The following is a 19,890-nucleotide window of genomic DNA, read 5'->3' on the forward strand; positions in this document are numbered from 1 at the left end:
TGAATTTATGATGTAACCATTCTAATAACAATTCCAATATCCGACCACCAGCATCATCAGACAAAGTTAAAGTGGTAATCAAATTTTAAACGAACAATTAGTTCAAATGGTTAAGAGCGTTTATTCTTGTACCGAGATTATGTATTTGAAACTCTCTTCACAATATCGCTTATATAAAAGAAAAAGTGTAACATATCAGATACATGGCCTCTTGCTTCTTCCAAATTCAGTTACGTCGCACTCTTTAGCAATGCAAATCGACACCTGCCTTCACCAACTCACCAAATCCGTACATAAAGTGATTTTTACACTCTTTTTAACTTCTTACACACTACTTCTTATTTATGACAATCAAATTGAATATGTCAAATAAAATCAACAGTCAAAATAAAACATGGATATGTAATAGTCTAAAAAGATGTGTGATTATTATTTCTCATTACATAAACGGAAATCGCGGTTCGAAAATTTGGTACAAGCCCAATTAGCAACAAAGCCCATTCAATTTCCAGTTCCAAAAAGAGAAACAGCTAACGTTAAAACGGTTATACTGCTACGTCACTGAACGCAGACGCAGGGCAGAAGCAGCTGAAGAGCTCATCGATTTCGCGCTATTTCTGTATATAATTATATATAATCTGCACCTGATATGTATCTATAGGTTCCGTTCCAATGGTGGAGAAGAGGAGGAGGAACCCACTGGTGCTGACTTCCACCAAAAATCTCATCAATTCCGTACTGAGTGAAGGCCACCGCGTCGACGGCAGCGGCGATGGTGACGCGTCGACGAGCTTGCAGTTGCCGCCGGGGATCCTCCGGCTGTCCAAGGACAGAGCGGTCATTTCAAGCAGCCCCAAATTGGCCTCTCTCGACGACTCTGCTTTGGTCGGGCTTTCCACTCCCGCCCTCAAACGGCTCTCAATCACCTCCGGCTCACTGGTAATTATTTCAATGTTGATTTATATAAATTTTGCTGCTTTCTTGTTTGGCTGGCGAGAAAATTGATGAAAGTACAAGAATTTACACTTGAATCCGAGCTCAAATTGCACAGCTGAAGACTGAAGTTATCGAAATTTCGATTTTCGAATAAATTATAATAGAAATTTATTGATTTTGAATACATAATGTGATTTTATAGAATGTCGAATTTCGATTTTGGAAAGAATTGAAATTCATAGTTGGATTTTTCGGGTTTAAGATTATACTAGAATTGAAAACTCCGAACAACCGTGACTGCGCTGCAAAGATTGAACAAACCTTGTCCGAGTTTTCCCACGCAATGCTTGTTTTGCCTTGTTGTGCATTTCCTGAAAATGATCGAATGTCGTTGAAGCGGGAAGTTGCCTATATATCACCTCTATTAGCATTTAACCTTGACCTGCACACATTGTGCTTCAAATCACTCGCTCATAGAGGGGAAGACACTCTGGCTTCTTATTTTGGAGAGAGTGGACGATGAAGTGAGAGGGAAAGACGTTGAGGCTTCTGTCGTTGGATTGCAGTTGGAGCCTCAGGCTCAGTTGCCAAGATATGCTTCGCACTAAAGAGCTTCTTTCGTGAAGATACCGGGATGTGGAACACTTGACTCTATTAAAGGCAATTCATCCATTGAATACGAAGATCGTCAAGAAATGATAGATTTGGCTCTACAAGGAGTTGATAGGTATCTAGCAAGTGGTGATATTTTCAGTATTTGCATTAATTGGAGTTGCAAGTCATCAATGTGCATTCCTTGCAAACAAGGGTCACAAGCTGGAAGCGATAACATCTATTTCAAGGTAATTTTCCTGTATTGTTCTTCCTATAAAAAAAAAGAATCTTAATATTGTTCTTTGCTTACTTTTATACTCACATATATTATAGTGTACCAAGTCTGATCACGGTGTAAATTAATATTCTTAGGTTGTGGCCATGGAACCTTCAGACGACCCCAGTCTCCGAGTTAATCATTCTCAAACAGCCCTTGTGCTTGGAGGGAGTGTCTCTTCTTCTGTACCCCCAGACTTATGGATTGCTGAACAACAAGGTTTTGCACCTTTGCAAGGGGACACCGTAAAAATATTGGCTTCCATACTTACACCACCGCCCATCAGCACTATCTTCAAAATTCAGAGTTTCAGTTCTCCTGTATGGATTGGCTGGTGAGTTTGATTTTTCCTTTTGTAGTTTTCTTTGCATGGTGGCTTTGATGTTTATATTGGAAGGGCCTCTAACAAGATTGCTAATTTGCAACCGTATGCAATAATGATTGAACCTATTACCAGTTGGTAACAACAATGGTAACCAAAAAACTGTTTGCCTTGGTTAAGATCTATGTTGCACGGATATCCGGGTGGGGGTATCCGGTACGATACGGTACGCCGATACGGCAAATTTCTAAAAACAAGGATACAATACGGCAAGGATACAACAATTGAAATAAATATATATTGTAAAATATATTTCATAGGGTCATGTTTCATTATATAAGTTAAATCACAAAAAGAGTGAAACATTCATCTTCAGAAGTTGGAATAACTTCTGAAGTGGCTTCACTTATCAGGGAATTCACTGAGCCAATTTATGATGATGGAGACATGGATTCCGAAGAAAAACATAATGGCGATATTGTAAGATGCAACTGTTTTAGTTCCACATATCTTGGTTTAGGGACACTTAGTTGAAGAATGAACATCTACTACTCTGTACCTCTTTATTTTGTGTGTGTGTCCATTGATCTATAATTTTATTGTTTATTATTTTAATCTTAGTAACCTAAATCGTAGAGGAAGACCTAGGAAAATTTTGGAAGAGACCCTAAGAAAAGACTTGAGTACTTGGATCTAACGGAGGACATGACACAAAACCGAGCGCAATGGCGTTCTAGGATTCATATAGCCGACCCCACTTAGTGGGAAAAGGCTTTGTTGTTGTTGTTGTTGTTGTTGTTGTAGTAACCTAAATCGTATTGGGGCATGAGCAGGATGCTGGGAAGATAGGAAGGCATCGGGTGCTGTTAGTTGCAGCTGCTGACAGTTCTGAAGGTCTACCACCAACTATTAGACGCTGCTTTAGCCATGAAATAAGTATGGGTCCTTAGACCGAAGAACAAAGGGTGAAAATGGTGACAACAGTCTCTGCAAACGGCTTTTGAACTCTTTTCTAATGTATGTGAGTAAATGTGTTGTTTATGTGCCTTTTTTGTGTGGTTGTGTTTATAGAAGCATAAGCTATTCCAAAAAACTTAAGCCACTAGGATATGGCTGAGTATTTTATATTCTTATAACTATGATTTACTCTTATTTTTGTTGAAGTTGTTATAAGATCTGCTACATAAGGATACCCCGCATGGTACTCAATGTAGTTTTTTTACCGGATCCTAACTGGTCACTTTGATGGATCCGATTGTTGTTATTTGCAGACTGGTTCAGAGGAGTTTATAAAGGATATAGTTGCGCAGACATCTGGTTTCATGCCTAGAGATATTCGTGCTTTGATTGCTGATGCTGGTGCTAACTTGATTTCCAAAGGCAATGTTCCAATTAACTCTGTTAAGTCGGAGGAATCAGATGGATCTCTCAGATCTGATGCGGAATCTGATAGTAAGTCCTCTGAAGTTGCACCTCAGGTTCTGGGGAAAGACAACTTGACTAAGGCATTGGAGCATTCAAAGAAAAGGAATGCATCAGCCCTGGGTACACCAAAGTTAATTTAGAGACAAGACTAACTTTGGTTCAATATTTTATCCTTTCTTAGAGTTTTCTCCTTTATGTGGGAAGTAATAAAGAGCTTTACTGCTAGAATCAGCCAGCAGTGAAGTAGTAATCTCATAGAAAATTTTCGAGTATGATATACAAGGAATTTTTAAGTCATTTTTCCTATAGGTCCCTAATGTGAAATGGGAAGATGTTGGCAGTCTTGAGGATGTGAAGAAATCGATTCTGGATAGTGTTCAGGTAGGTGCTCTTTGTATCTCTAAGCCTTAGTATGTTCATTACCAAGATTACAGTCTTCGGAAATTGGAAGTCTCTTTCACTGTACTCAGTCCCTTTTGTTGTATTGTTGTATTTGTAGCTACCTCTTCTGCACAAGGACTTGTTTTCATCTGGTTTATGAAAGCGGTCTGGTGTTCTTCTATATGGCCCAACCAGAACTGGGAAAGTAAGTTTCTCTCTAACTGTTTTGAGGACTTTTGCCCTCTTCCTCACATTAAGCTATTTGTTTGACCACCATTATTTTTGTTATTCAAACCTCAGACTCTACTGGCAAAAGCCGTTGCAACTGAGTGTTCCCTGAACTTTCTCAGTGTAAAAGGACCTGAACTAATCAATATGTACGTAGGAGAGTCAGAAAAGAATGTTAGAGACATTTTCCAAAAGGTAAAGAATACCACTATGATCAGTATCCCTTCAGTGAAAGAATCTTATGGTCAGAACATCCATTTCCACTCACAATTAAGTGATATTGCACATACTTTGCAGGCCAGATCAGCACACCCATGTGTTATATTTTTTTATGAACTTGATTCTCTTGCTCCAGCTCGAGGTGCCTCTGGGGATTCTGGGGGTGTTATGGACAGAGTGGTTTCTCAGGTGAGGTCTCCTTTTTTCCTATGACTTCTGTAGAATCTTTTCTGTGGTTCCGTTGGTATTTTCTGATGTGATAAGTCTTCTGATTTTCAAGATGCTTGCAGAGATTGACGGCCTAAACGATTCAACACAGGTTATTGCCCTGGTATCTTCTTTTCTTATAATCAGAAAGAAACCATACCTCATGCTTCTTTTGGTTTGTCTTAGGACTTGTTTATTATTGGAGCAAGCAACAGACCAGATTTGATTGATCCAACACTTCTACGGCCTGGACGATTTGATAAACTGCTTTATGTTGGAGTAAACTCTGAAGCATCTTACAGAGAACGGTTAGTATTCTCACAATTTCAGTTTCATAATGCATACTTCGTTTAAGAGAATAATCAAATTACGGATGTCAAATGGGTGCTGAAGCTCTTTTTTCTTCACATTTCTTAATGCCATCTCTTCTAGGGTCCTCAAAGCACTTACCCGAAAGTTTAAGTTACATCAAGATGTACCACTTTACTCAATAGCCAAGAGATGTCCCCCGAATTTCACTGGTGCAGATATGTATGCCTTGTGTGCAGACGCTTGGTTTAATGCAGCAAAGCGCAAGGTTAGTCAAGTCAGCACCAAACACTGGATATTTAGTTCTGAACTTCTGATAAACTAAAATTCTTGCTACATGTTAATGCTATCTGATATTTGGGGTGTTAAATGGTAATTAAGAGCGCAAGTGCGTTTATGCTTTATTTCCGTTAAATTTGGAATCCACCCAAAAACCAGTTAACAGACGAGTTGGAGAGACCCAGGATTTCACATGCTAAGATAGAAAAGCTTCGAGTGCTCGATGTAGGACCTTGTGTTATCAAAAACATCCTGGACATTTTTTATCGACACTCGATACAGGTGTAAATTTTTATGACAATAAACTTGGCTAGATAAAGGAATGCTCCTGTATTGATGGTATTTCATGCTTTCTTTCTGGTGCTGACATTTTGTTTCGTGTAGGCTTTGAGTTCGGATTCAGATTCTTCTTGCACAGATGACCAGTCGGACTCTGTTATTGTCGAATATGATGATTTTATCAAGGTATGGCAATTGCTCTTCACTGTGATTGAGGGAAATGTGAATACTTCTGTGTTTTACTAAACAAAGTGCTGCTCTAAAGCCCGTTTCTGAATTATTGCCTGACCGCCTTCTCCTACCGCCTTAGGTCTTACCGGAGCTTTCTCCGTGCCTCTCCATGGCCGAGCTCAGGAAGTACGAGTTGTTGCGTGATCAGTTCGAAGGAGCTCCCAAGTGAGTTCCCATCAGGTTAAAATGATCTGTGGGGAATTCAGATTTTGAATCTCTTATTATATAATCAAATGTATATGATATCAGTGTGTACATCCAGGAAATAAACCACTGCATGTACCATTTGTTTGTACCATACTTGACCAATCCCGAAACTACCGAGCACCGGCCAACGCTATACTGTCAAGGACCCAGAAGAGTTCCCCTCCGACCAGGAGGCCAATCACTACTCGACACGTGTCAAGATTAGAAGCCAATCAGAGCGCAGCACGTGTCGACATCAAGAACCAATCATAACATGACACATGTCAATGTGACAAAGCTACAAGTTTTTCTATAAATAGGGGTCATTCCCCCACAATATTGGCTAATGCCATTTGTGTTAAATCATTCACAAGAACTCACTAAATTGAGAGCTTGATCCTTTGTACTTGTGTAAGCCCTTCACTACTAATAAGAACTCCTCTACTCCGTGGACGTAGCCAATCTGGGTGAACCACGTACATCCTGTGTTTGCTTCTCTGTCTCTATTCATTTACGTACTTATCCTCACTAGTGACCGAAGAAAACAAGCGAAGGTCACAAAACCTGACACTTTCTGTTGTACCAAAGTCTTCGCTGATTTTGTGCATCAACATTTGGCGCCGTCTGTGGGAAACGACACTTATTCCTACTCTCTTCAGCTGTGTCAAGCTGGTTTCTATCATTCGTACACTTTCTTTTGACCAGGCATCCCTCTCCAACATGGGAAGCGAAGGAAGCCACAGCACACAGAATGACACCCCCCTTGCACATAGTGCGAAACAACGAAAGAAGGAAGGAAAACGAGTTCTTCTTCAAGCTAAAGTCGATGAGTTGGAAGCTCAGAACAACAAGATAGCAATGAGGAATGAGGTCCTCCAGGAGCAATATGAGAAGCTCTTCGAGACACTCCACTAAGCTAGGCAAGCTCAGACACGCGAGCTTGTTGCCCCTGTGGAAGTCAACCATCAACTGGGTGCCCTCCAACATGGAGGGTCACATGCATTCGACATAGATATCCCTGATAGGGAACATATTACCCCTCGACTTGATAATCAACATGAGGCTTCTCTTAACCCAGTTGCTTCGACCCGAACCATGAGAAGTGGAGGGAGACACCTCTTTGCTGAAGGGGCAGAAGGATCGAAATCCGTCATTCGCGATTGTCGGGATTTCCTGAAGCAACGTCGAGAGAATTCCATCCATATAAGCTCAAAGATTAATGACCCAAGGATTTCTGAGAGACTCGGTCCCCTGCCACGGCCCAAACCGGCCACCAATTTGGGGAAGGGGCAACAAGTCCTAGAGAGACATGAGGGTACAGGGGACTCAGAGGTGTTCCGACAAACATACCCTGGAAGCCAGTACAGCGAGTCCAGGGAAAAATCACATGCCCTTGATCAAACCTTCCTAATTCCAATAGGAGATGGAGATTTACGAAAGAAAGCTCCAGTGACACATAACTCCGCTCAGGACCCCCTTGTCCTACAACTTCTTGAGGAAGTAAACAAGTTGAAGGCTGAACGTCAGGCTGAAATACCTGACTGGAACCAACCCAGGCCTGGCCCTCTTACAAGGAGGATCCTCAACACCCCCCTTCAAGCAAAGACAAAGCAAAAGCTTGGCTTGCAACTTTATACTGGAAAAGAGGACCCGATTGAGCACCTTAACCTCTTTGAGTCCACCATGGCATACCGGATGCACACCGACGAAGAGCGATGTCTTCTCTTCCCCTCCACCCTCTCTGGTGGAGCTCTAAATTGGTATTGTCGTCTTACACCTGAGACGGTAGACTCATTTGAGGAATTGAGGAAACTATTTGTTTCCCAACACATTTTCCAAACCGATCGCTTGCACTCTGCAGATGACTTGTACACTATCCGCCAGAAGCCAGACGAGTCATTACGTATGTATGCTGGCCGCTTCAGCCATGAATACTCCCGGTGTGCCGAGGCAGACGACAAGACTGCCCTCAAAGCCTTCACGGCAGGCCTACGTGATTGTTTCTTTAAATACATGATCAATGCCAATACTTGGAAGACTTACTCTGATGTGATGGCGCAGGCTTATAACCATGCCTCCGCCGAGGCAAAGACATATCAGGAGTCCCCCAAATGATAAAGTCCAGGCTAAGCAAATTCGATACAAGTCTACCCGCTACCTGATCATTAATGATCAACTCTATAAGCGAGGTTTTAGCCTGCCATACTTAAGGTGTCTTACGCCTGCCGAGGCGGAAATCGTCCTTCGGGAAATACATGAGGGAGTCTGTGGAGATCATGCTGGATCTCGGTCCCTAGCACACAAGACTTTTCGCCAAGGATATTACTGGCCAACACTCCACCAGGATGCCATCAAAGTATCCCGCTCATGTGACAAATGTCAACGATATGCAACTATTCCTCATTCCCCTCCAGAGCCTCTTACTCCTATGATCAGCCCTTGGCCCTTCGCCCAGTGGGGACTTGATTTGATCGGCCCAATGCCGGCAGGGAAGGGCAAAGTCTGTTACGCAGTCGTTGCAGTGGACTACTTCACAAAGTGGGCCGAAGTAGAACCCTTGGCAACCATTACTGAGGCAAAGATAGAAGACTTCGTGTGGAAGAACATCCTTTGTAGATTCGGCATTCCCAATGCGATAGTCACTGACAATGGGCGACAGTTTGACAACAAGAAGTTCAGGTTGTTCTGCTCTAAGTTCAACATCAACTTATGCTTTGCCTCTCCAGCTCATCCCCAGTCTAATGGACAAGTTGAGGCCATCAACAAAATAATCAAGCGCACTTTGAAAACCAGCTTGGACAAAGCTAAAGGCTGTTGGCCAGAATTTGTACCCCAAGTTCTTTGGTCATATCGCACTTCATATCGGACTTCAACAGGAGAAACTCCATTCTCACTTGCCTTTGGCACAGAGGCGGTTGTCCCTGTTGAGCTCGAGCAAGCAACATTCCGAGTCCAGAACTACATTCAAAGTGAAAATGACAAACAACTCACCCTCAACTTGGATTTAGTCGAGGAACACAGAAACCAAGCTCACTTGAGGAATGTCGCCTACAAGCAGCGCATCTCCAACTATTATGACTCTAGGGTCAAGCTTCGTTCTTTCAAAATAGGAGACTGGGTCTTAAAGAAAAGATTACTCTGCGACAGAGTCCCGAGTGAAGGCACACTTAGTCCAAACTGGGATGGACCGTATGAAGTCATTGGCATCAGTCGCCCTGGCTCTTACACACTTAGAAGCTCCGATGGCAAGACCCTTGGCCATCCATGGAACGCTGATCACTTGAAGTACTACTACAAATAGACTCACGATGTACAAGTGTTGAGCTATAGCCGTTCGGCATCCTATGTAATGAAGGCCATTTGGCAATGAATTCAATAAAGAGTCACTACAAAACAAGCAAATGAAGACCGTGTCAAGCGCCAAAAAAAAAAAAAAAAAAAAAAAAAAACAACTTCATCCAAAAAGCTTCACCCGAAAAGCTTCACCTCCAAAGCTTCACCCACAAAGCTTCACCTAAAAAGCTTCACCCAAAAAGCTTCACCATCAAAGCTTCACCTAAAAAGCTTCACCCAAAAAGCTTCACCTAAAAAGCTTCACCCAAAAAGCTTCACCATCAAAGCTTCACCTAAAAAAGCTTCACCCAAACAGCTTCACCCGAAAAGCTTCACCTAAAAAGCTTCACCCAAAAAGCTTCACCCGAAAAGCTTCACCTAAAAAGCTTCACCCACAAAGCTTCACCTAAAAAGCTTCACCCAACAAGCTTCACCCGAAAAGCTTCACCTCCAAAGCTTCACCCACAAAGCTTCACCTAAAAAAGCTTCACCCAAAAAGCTTCACCATCAAAGCTTCACCTAAAAAGCTTCACCCAAAAAGCTTCACCTAAAAAGCTTCACCCAAAAAGCTTCACCATCAAAGCTTCACCTAAAAAAGCTTCACCCAAACAGCTTCACCCGAAAAGCTTCACCTAAAAAGCTTCACCCAAAAAGCTTCACCCGAAAAGCTTCACCTAAAAAGCTTCACCCACAAAGCTTCACCTAAAAAGCTTCACCCAACAAGCTTCACCCGAAAAGCTTCACCTCCAAAGCTTCACCCACAAAGCTTCAACACCAAAGCTTCACCTACAAAGCTTCAACACAAAACCTTGCTCCAAATAAACAAATTTTGTTCACAAAACCCAAGATGCCCTTGAACTTGTACAAAAACACTTGGGTAAACATAAACATTTTTTGTTTTACACCCACAAGGGCCCAAAATTTTCCTTCTTATTTATTCACTTATATATGTTCCCAAACATATTATAATAGATCCAACAACAAGCCAAAGTCCCAAATTTCATAATGGACAAAAGTACAAGCAATTCATCAATAATGAAGGTGCTACAAAAATTGGAATCTGCCCCAAAATAGAAATCCAACCCAAGAGACTTTTTCTCTCTCTCCCTCTTCCGCCTCCTTTCATCTATCAAATTTCTGCAACCTCTGCTCTTCTCCAATGGAGCTGAATTTTGGACACCCTATAGTTCTTGAGCATATGAACAACTTTCAAGAAGGAACCATTTCTGTTTGAGCGACGGAAATTACAGTGTTGAAGCTCCAAACATGATAGTCGGCTTCTTGCAGATTTCGAAGCTGTTGTGATGTTTCGAAGATCTGGAAATATTTAACCGTTAGTTCATCCTGAATTTTTGATATGTTATGAAAGAGTCGATGAGGAACAACTTCAATGAAGAAAGCATACCGATCTGAACAAGAGAAAATGGAGTTTCGAAGCTCACAACAAATCTGACGGGTTGACAGACAAATAATAACCAGTCATTCATCATACCTGAATTTCTTGAGTTATACAGCTCCGAGGGATCTCAAATTTGGATATGTTGTAGTTCACAAGCTGAGGAACAACTTCAATGAAGAAAGCATACCGATCTGAACAAGAGAAAATGGAGTTTCGAAGCTCACAACAAATCTGACGGGTTGACAGAAAAATAATAACCAGTCATTCATCATACCTGAATTTCTTGAGTTATACAGCTCCGAGGGATCTCAAATTTGGATATGTTGTAGTTCACAAGCTGAGGAACAACTTCAATGAAGAAAGCATACCGATCTGAACAAGAGAAAATGGAGTTTCGAAGCTCACAACAAATCTGACGGGTTGACAGAAAAATAATAACCAGTCATTCATCATACCTGAGTTTCTTGAGTTATACAGCTCCGAGGGATCTCAAATTTGGATATGTTGTAGTTCACAAGCTGAGGAACAACTTCAATGAAGAAAGCATGCTGATCTGAGCAAGAGAAAATAGAGTTTCAAAGCTCACAACAAATCTGACGGGTTGACAGACAAATGATAAACAGTCACTCATCATACCTGGATTTCTGGAGTTGTACTGCTCCGATGGCTCTCCAATTTGGATATGTTGTAGTTAAGGAATTAACGAACAACTTTCATGAAGACAACTTTGTGATTCGACCTACAGATGATGGTGTTATGTTGAAAAACAATTCCGGTTGTTAGGGGAAATGAAAAACAATTCCACCAAAGAAACATCATTATGATGTTTCATCATTATGGTGTTTTCATCATTATGATGCTTTCATCATTGTGATGCTTCCATCATTGTGATGCTTCCATTATGATGTTAATGCACCAACGGTTACACCTTCTGCAATTCCACTTATTCGGGCCTAGCAACCTTCATCAACAAAATCTATGAAGAAAAAGTCCGGGGCTACCACTTAGAAAACAAAAGAATGAAGTTTTGGTACTTACGACATGGACTATTAGCAAGACACCTCATTCGTCAACTCCCTCGACTAGAGACTTGGGGGACTCCCACCATATGCTACTACGCCTTGGTACTCAAAAGTTCGTGACTACTCAGTGACTTGGATTTTTCAAGTCTCCAACCGAGAAGTTTTCCTCACTCGGGAAATTAAGGGAACACTACCTCAAACTACATGCTTCACTCACAAAGCTTCAACAATACAGGTTTCAACAAAAGCAAAAATTCAAAGAACTTTATGAAGAAGGCTTGGGTGTATTTAACACAATATGTTGAAATGAAGCAAAGCTTATTTATTAATATTTTTGATAAGCCACAAATATGTACATATACATGAGTCAAAATAAACAAACAAAAGGGAGCCTTCACAAAGGTTGCTTAGGGGAAGTCTCAGCAGTCGGTAGAGCCCCAGAAAGAGAAAGCACCGGAGGGTGGTTATCCGGAGCCTCAGTACTTGACAAAACCCCAGAAGGAGGAGGCATTGGAGGTTCATCATTTGAAGCTTCATTACCAGGTACAACCCTAGAGGACGAAGGCAATAAATGCCTTTGGAACAAACCCACAAACCGCTGATGATCAAGTAAAACCTTACCATCAGATTCCTTCATCTGGTCAAGCTTCCTCTTCATGTTTGTAGCATAGTCATGGGCGAGCCGGTGCAACTGCTTATTCTCATGCTTGAGCCCTCTAATCTCCTGTTTGAGACTCATCACTTCAGCAGCCAATGATTCAACTTGGCGGGTTCTAGCAAATAGGCGTTGGGCCATATTAGACACAGAACCTGCACACTGAACACTAAGAGCCAGAGAGTCCTTAACAGCCAACTCATCAGACCGTTTGGAAAGTAGTCTGTTATCTTTGGGAGTGAGAAGGTTCCTGGCCACCACTGCAGCGGTCATATCATTCTTCATCACAGAATCCCCAACGGTAAGAGGACCAGTAGGGGATATGAAGGATGGGCGCCATATGTTGTCTGGAGAAGGCGTGGCTGTCTCTTCTCCAAGGTTCAAGTCAAAACGACGGTCGGAGGGTCCAGACATTTTCAAATGTGTTGAAGAAGGAAGAGGTCAGACAAATCAAGATCTTAGAAGTGCAAGAAATGAGCTTCTACTGGTAGAGATTCAAGTGTGCTGTGGAACTTAATGCCAGCCTCTATAAAAATCTGCACTCGACGGAGCTTCAGAAATCGAAGAGGCGTTTGCTTTCTCAAAAGCTGGGCTGCTCAGAGACCACGAGGGCCGATCTCAGAAATCGAAGAGGCGTTTGCTTTCTCAAAAGCTGGGCTGCTCAGAGACCACGAGGGCCGATCTCAGAAATCGAAGAAGCACCTGCTTTTTCAGCCTCGTCAGCACCTGTCACATGCACACTCAGCTTTGCGGAAATTACGGGCAATCTGTCGAAGATTTCTGGTGAAGTAGAAAGCACGTGAATCTTACTGTTCAATCACCGCTCTCCATATGCACCATCAACTCCTCGGGTACCACATATAACTTTGTCAAAGATCTCTGACAAAGTTTAGGCACGAGAATTTCGAAGTTCCAGCTACCCTACTATTACCCATAAGGGTAAAGGAACAGCACCACTGCTTGACAACTGGAAAGTCCCTATGTGTGTCGACCTCCGTGTTTTGCGGCAAGACAGGTTGGCAAGAACGTCCAACCTTTACTCACATTCGAGAAAAGACTCCCAACATAATTACTTTCTCAAAAACCGGAGTAGCATCGCTTTCCGAATCTCGAGAGTCAGATCCTCGACGGGATTGCTTGTTCCAAAACCGAAGAGGCACAACTCTCAGAACTTCGAGAGCCAGATTTCCTTAGATAAAGCTTGTCTGTAATCTTCACACGTAATATCAGCTTTCCAGATACCACATACCACTTTTTCAAAGTGCTCTGACAAAATTAAAACACGTGAAGCTGGCAGCTCCCACTACATTGCTGTGACCAAGAAGGGTAAAGGAATAGCATTACTACTTGTTATTGGGAAATCCCTATATACATTGACCTCCATCCTCAACAGACAGGCAAACCTGCAAAAATGCTCAACCCTTTCTCGCATTCGAAAAGGCACCCTCAACATAACCTCTCGAAATACTCAGCTTTATTTCCCCCCGATAATACCTCAGCAAATAAGCCACACCAAGAACAAGAGTATCTCATATCATCAGGGTCGAAAGCAAGAGTATCCCATATCATGCTTTCTCCCTGTCTTTGTCTTTGTCCTTGTCCACACCTGCAGGACAAGGAGAAAGAGAGCAGTCAGTCGGAACCTGAAATCAAACCTCCAATTTGGAACTGACTGCCTGGAGCCTTTGCCTGGTTGCTTACTTAGCATTGCTCTCGAGTACTCATCCTCAACTGCTGTCAAGGTCACGAATTCCACCGGCAAATACCTCATGACAGTTGATCAGATATTGGCTCTTTACACTGAAGCTGCCAAGCGTGGATGAGTCACTATGAAGGAATGTTCTGAAGGACCATTTAAATGCAAAGGTTGCACACCACTTCTGCCATGCAAAAGATTGAAGCAGAAGGTTCAACGGTGAGCTGAAACAGATCACTACAGCACGACACCTTTCCATACCACATTCATTATTCCGTCAACAGCAAAAGTATCCCATATCATCAAGGTCGAACGTACTCTAGATTTGATGGACTTGTTTTGACCCTCAAATTTTTTAGTCGGCCTTATACTCTGAAGGGCACCAGAAAACCCTCCAGCACAGTTCAAGAATAAGCCTGTGGAAAGTTACCTCTTCAAAAGCAAAAGTATCTCATATCATCTCTTATTCATTTGCTTCTCCTTATCCTGGCAGTTGAATGAGAGACAAGGAGAATGAGAACAATCAACCGGAAGCCGACGTCAAACCTCTGATCCTGGGTTGCTTACTTGGAAGTTTGACTGCTTACCTTGTCTGTCACCTCTTTCGGCAGATCTCCTAGCTCGGCGACTTGGGGGACTCCTACTATAGGGTTTGTATCACACTTGACTAAGCCCGAAACTACAACTAAGCTTCAAGTGAAATTGATACATTACCTTGTGCGTCAACATCAGCTAAATACACCATTCCCGGATGGAGGAAAAGTACTTCCAGAGAAGGGCAGATGAAGATCAGACCACACTTCGGTACTTAGAAGTTTCGTGATTACTCAAGGGATTGGATCTTGCAAGTCCCCAACCGAGGAGTTTCCCTCACTCGGGAACTTAGGGGAGCACTGTTTGTACCATACTTGACCAATCCCGAAACTACCGAGCACCGGCCAACGCTATACTGTCAAGGACCCAGAAGAGTTCCCCTCCGACCAGGAGGCCAATCACTACTCGACACGTGTCAAGATTAGAAGCCAATCAGAGCGCAGCACGTGTCGACATCAAGAACCAATCATAACATGACACATGTCAATGTGACAAAGCTACAAGTTTTTCTATAAATAGGGGTCATTCCCCCACAATATTGGCTAATGCCATTTGTGTTAAATCATTCACAAGAACTCACTAAATTGAGAGCTTGATCCTTTGTACTTGTGTAAGCCCTTCACTACTAATAAGAACTCCTCTACTCCGTGGACGTAGCCAATCTGGGTGAACCACGTACATCCTGTGTTTGCTTCTCTGTCTCTATTCATTTACGTACTTATCCTCACTAGTGACCGAAGAAAACAAGCGAAGGTCACAAAACCTGACACTTTCTGTTGTACCAAAGTCTTCGCTGATTTTGTGCATCAACACCATTAATTTAAAAAAAATGTAGAAATTGGATCGAGAGATTTTTCAGTGTGCCGAAAATACGGTTTGGTAGACTAAATGTCATAATACAAGTGGTTGATACTTGAAAATGTCATTTGTACTAAATCATTCACTTGTACTCACTAAAGGAGAGCTTGAACCTATGTACTTGTGTAAACCCTTCACAATTAATGAGAACTCTTCTATTCCGTGGACGTAGCCAATCTGGGTGAACCACGTACATCTTGTGTTTGCTTTCCTATCTCTATCCATTTATATACTTATCCACACTAATGACCGGAGCAATCTAGCGAAGATCACAAAAAGCGACCGTTTTCGCTACCTAGGATCTATCTTGCAAGAGAACGGAGAATTAGATGGAGATCTCAACCATAGAATACGAGCTGGATGGATGAAGTGTAAGAGTGCATCCGGCGTGTTGTGTGACCGTCGTAGGCCACTGAAGCTCAAGGGAAAATTTTATAGGACGGCAATAAGGCCAGCGATGTTGTATGGCACAGAATGTTGGGCGGTGAAGCATCAACACGTACACAAAATGGGTGTAGCAGAGATGAGGATGCTTCGTGGGATGTGTGGGCACACGAGAAAGGATAAGATTGGGAATGAGGATATCCGAGGTAAAGTAGGAGTAGCCGAAATTGTAGGAAAGATGAGAGAAAATCGGCTCCGATGATTTGGACATGTGCAAAGAAGGCCGACTGACGCTCCGGTTCGAAGATGTGACTACGGGACAGAGGTTCAGGGCCAAAGGGGTAGAGGAAGACCTAGGAAAACTTTGGAAGAGACTCTAAGAAAAGACTTAGAGTACTTGGATCTAACGGAGGACATGACACAAAACCGAGCGCAATGGCGTTCTAGGATTCATATAGCCGACCCCACTTAGTGGGAAAAGGCTTTGTTGTTGTTGTTGTTGTTATATTCTGACACTTGGTGTAGCGGACTGTATTCCTGCACACTGAAAAAAAGTTTCACCTGGACCAAATTGGTCGCTTTTAATTAGGACTATTTTCTTCATTGGATCATGTACTTTTTGTAGAGGTTTTTTAGGTATGACTCATATGACAAGTAGGACATCTAATTATAATTGGTAAATTATGCGGCTCACCTCTGGGTCTCTGCTCCACAATATTGTTGTATTGAAGAAAAGAAAACAAAACGGTAGTCTATCCTTAAATTAATCTAGACTAAGAGAAAAGGATTCGAGTATACTGGCTAGCCAACTTGGTTAACCTCAAGTCGACTTCGAGCATAAGATATTATAAGGTCTACATAAAATGAGGTTGATTTGGACCAAAATACAAATTGAACTGGAGAAAAAACTAGGTTGATTAAGAATGGATTCAAGCCACTAGTACTACAATCTAGTGGTATTTCTCTTCATTTGTAAGTAAGAGGTCTTAGGTTCGACTCTCGCCAAAAGCGAATTTGAACCATATTATTGCTAGTCTATTGTGAGACTAAGCTCATCCATTCTCCCCTAATGTAGATAATATCATTTGTTAAAAAAAAAAAATGAATTCAAACTATAAACTTATTATTCTTCTGTATTATAGCAAACGACGAGTTGCTATTATATCATGTAACCGTGTTTCAATATCATATCATAACTTTACAAAACATTCGTTTTTTCCATTTATAATACTAAAATGCTTTTATTTTTCTTTTGTCAATTGGAAATACTAAAAAAATGCTATTTATGCTGCAGTTTGGCGTTTGGATGGTCAAATTAAAGAGCACAAATCCAAGCATATGCTTTCATAATTAGCAAGGAGTGTATTCCACAAACCTTGTTCTACCAACTATACACAGAAGGAGAAAGACATGCTTCTCATTAGCGGGAGGCTTGACGATTTCTTGCATGACAGACGAGTTAACATGTTAACGAATCAGATTATTATCGAACTATCTATGAAATAATGAGTATGACACGTAAACGACACGAACATAACTTGTTTGTCAAGTCTAAAGATTAGACATGGTAAGTTTTTGCATGACTCATTAACCGACACGATCTATTAATGAGTCTGATCTTTATCTCATTACCTGTTAAAAACCCGTGAGACCCCGATTATTGCCTCTTTTTTTGTAAAACTAATATGGATATCTACGGCTTTCAAGGGCCCCTAAAAATCGTCCTGGAGCTCTTATGTCTTTATTCTCACAGATATTCTGTTACTATGACGAAAATATCTGCAAAATCATATGCCTTTACTGCTTACTGATTTCCGTTTGGATTTTCCGTTGATTAGTAGATTTTTGTTGGCTGATATTTGTTTCCAACTGGATTATTATCATTAATCTCCACTACTTCACGTTACGTAAAATTATTCAACTCTTTACCTGCAATTAGTCATGTATCGATATTTGCAAATGACAATTTGATACATTTTCATAAACAACATGATAGAATCACAAAAAGAATATCAATCAAACTATAGCTTCTTTAAAAGTATTTTTTTAGAAGCACTTTATTAAAATCAAATTGAAATTTTTAATAAAAATGCAAGTGTTTTGTTCAATCTATAAGCACTTCCAGCTTTTTTTTTTTTTTTTTGGCCAAACAAGATGATGAGTTTTTGGTGATCTGAATCTGAAAGTGCAATTAGTGGGAAGAGGATCCTCTCCCGACCTCAGGATGGGGATCCTCCTGACCAGCCTATCTGGACTGTTCAAATTTAATCCAACAATTGCAATTATTATAATTTTTAGAGAATCTTCCTGTTTGGAACTGTTGAATTAAATATGAACGGTCCAGATAGGCTGAAACTGTTGAATTAAATATGAACGGTTCAGATAGGCTGGTCAGGAGAATTCTCATCCTGAGCTCTGGAGAGAATCCTCTTCCCAGTTAGTGCAATCATCGGGTAATAGGATAAGTCAAACTCGAGACTTTTTCTAGTGAGTTAGACATCACTTTAGGAAGAAAAAGAACGCATGCTGCTTTAGTGTGGGCCCTTCACGCCAACTGCCTCGTGTATTTCGTGACTTACATTCTCACGGTGGAGTTTTCGGATCCGAATCATTCGTTGGGTTCTCTTTACAGTATTCTGCATATTCATGAATTATATTCATTTATCGTACATTGTACGATTATAAATTATTTTAAATATTTTTATTTAAAATTAAATACAAACAGTACTTGTACGGTTAGAAATTGATTTATTATTATTATAATAATAATTCTCATTTTATTACTCTCAAGTATTGGGAATTCGCACTTTGTTACTCTTAATTTTTCTTGTCTCGTTTTTATACCTAAATTTTGATTTTCTAATACTTTAATACTTCCGTTGAGTTTTTCGTCAAATTTTTGGTTCAGTGATAACGTGTCGTAACTTTGATCCACCATATTTTGCTACGTGGATGAGAAATTCTCTTGTAAATTCAAGTCATCGTGTCTGGTGCTAATTCTTGGCACAAAAGAAACAAGTTTTCTATCAGATTAAAGGAGTCAAAGTCTCTCTTATATAAGGTGTTACAAGATGGGGGTATAATAATGTGATAAGAATATCGTTATTATTTAAATATTGTTCAATAATAATAAAATATTATTTATTGTGACGTTTCACGTCATTAATATAAACTCATACAAAAAACGATTTACACATCATTTTATATTACTAGTTCAGGAGCTTATGAAAGCGGTGAACCTATTTCATCTAAATCTTTCTCGCAGCTAGAAGTGCTTTGTGAAAAAATGATAATTGATATATAGTATATGGGGCTTTCCTATAGCAAAGAGGTTAACTAATTCAAATAATGGCTTTTTATATATATAAAATTTAAAAACTTCACTTTAAAAGCAAGCACCATGCATAAGTATGGAATTAAAAAAAAAATTGCATTTGTGATAACGAAATTAACTAGAAGACCATAAACTGGTATCTTGTGGATAATTTATGTAAATGCTCCCAACCCATTATGTGGGTCTCTTCATATTTGTGGCATAGTTTTATACAATATATGTAACGATATATTTACATTAAAGAGGTGAGAGAAATATCTTTTAATGTCATTCAACTTCATATCCCCATTGACACTTAGTCTAGTGATATTTATCTTCACTTGTAAGTGAGAGGTTTTAGGTTCGATTTTTGCCAAATGCAAACTTGAACCACAATATTGCTAACCCATTGTGAGGCTAAATGACACAACCCGATCCTATAATCAATGCGTGCTGGCCGTCACGTGAGTGTGACGTAACCAAAAGTGCGACTCGGAAGTAAAAGATAAGAGAAATACGAATAAACAAAAACCAAATACTAGCAATAATATCCAACTAGCATGCTAGAGTGAGTTTAAGTGTGCAGTACATAATTTCAGAGCATAAATACTAGGTGCAGTCAAGTAGGACCATAACTAAGTTACAACACCCGCAGGTGAGCCCTACATTAATGTAGTCTGTTAGTACGTCGTGGGAATCCTCGTGGGCCACCAACGCTGCTATCTAGAACCTGGAGGGGCGCAAAACAAAATTGAGTGGGTCA

At 40.8% G+C, this 19,890-nt stretch overlaps 1 long non-coding RNA gene and 2 pseudogenes across 1 annotated transcript; 2 read left to right on the forward strand and 1 right to left on the reverse strand.

The window, feature by feature from the left end:
* The window catches only part of LOC103432710 (peroxisomal ATPase PEX6-like), a 30,155-nt pseudogene extending 12,622 nt beyond the window's left edge, over window positions 1–17,533 (forward strand).
* Window positions 568–3,101, forward strand: LOC139187620 (peroxisomal ATPase PEX6-like; annotated as a pseudogene).
* LOC139194596 (uncharacterized) lies at window positions 10,119–11,475 on the reverse strand. Its single transcript, XR_011579590.1, has 5 exons — window positions 11,242–11,475; window positions 11,061–11,158; window positions 10,880–10,977; window positions 10,699–10,796; window positions 10,119–10,523 (listed from the first exon to the last, which is right to left on the reverse strand). It is a non-coding gene; the product is annotated as an uncharacterized lncRNA (long non-coding RNA).
* Window positions 17,534–19,890: the final 2,357 nt, after the last annotated feature.

This window comes from Malus domestica, chromosome 03 (genome assembly GCF_042453785.1).
Source record: "Malus domestica chromosome 03, GDT2T_hap1".
NCBI lineage: Eukaryota > Viridiplantae > Streptophyta > Magnoliopsida > Rosales > Rosaceae > Malus > Malus domestica.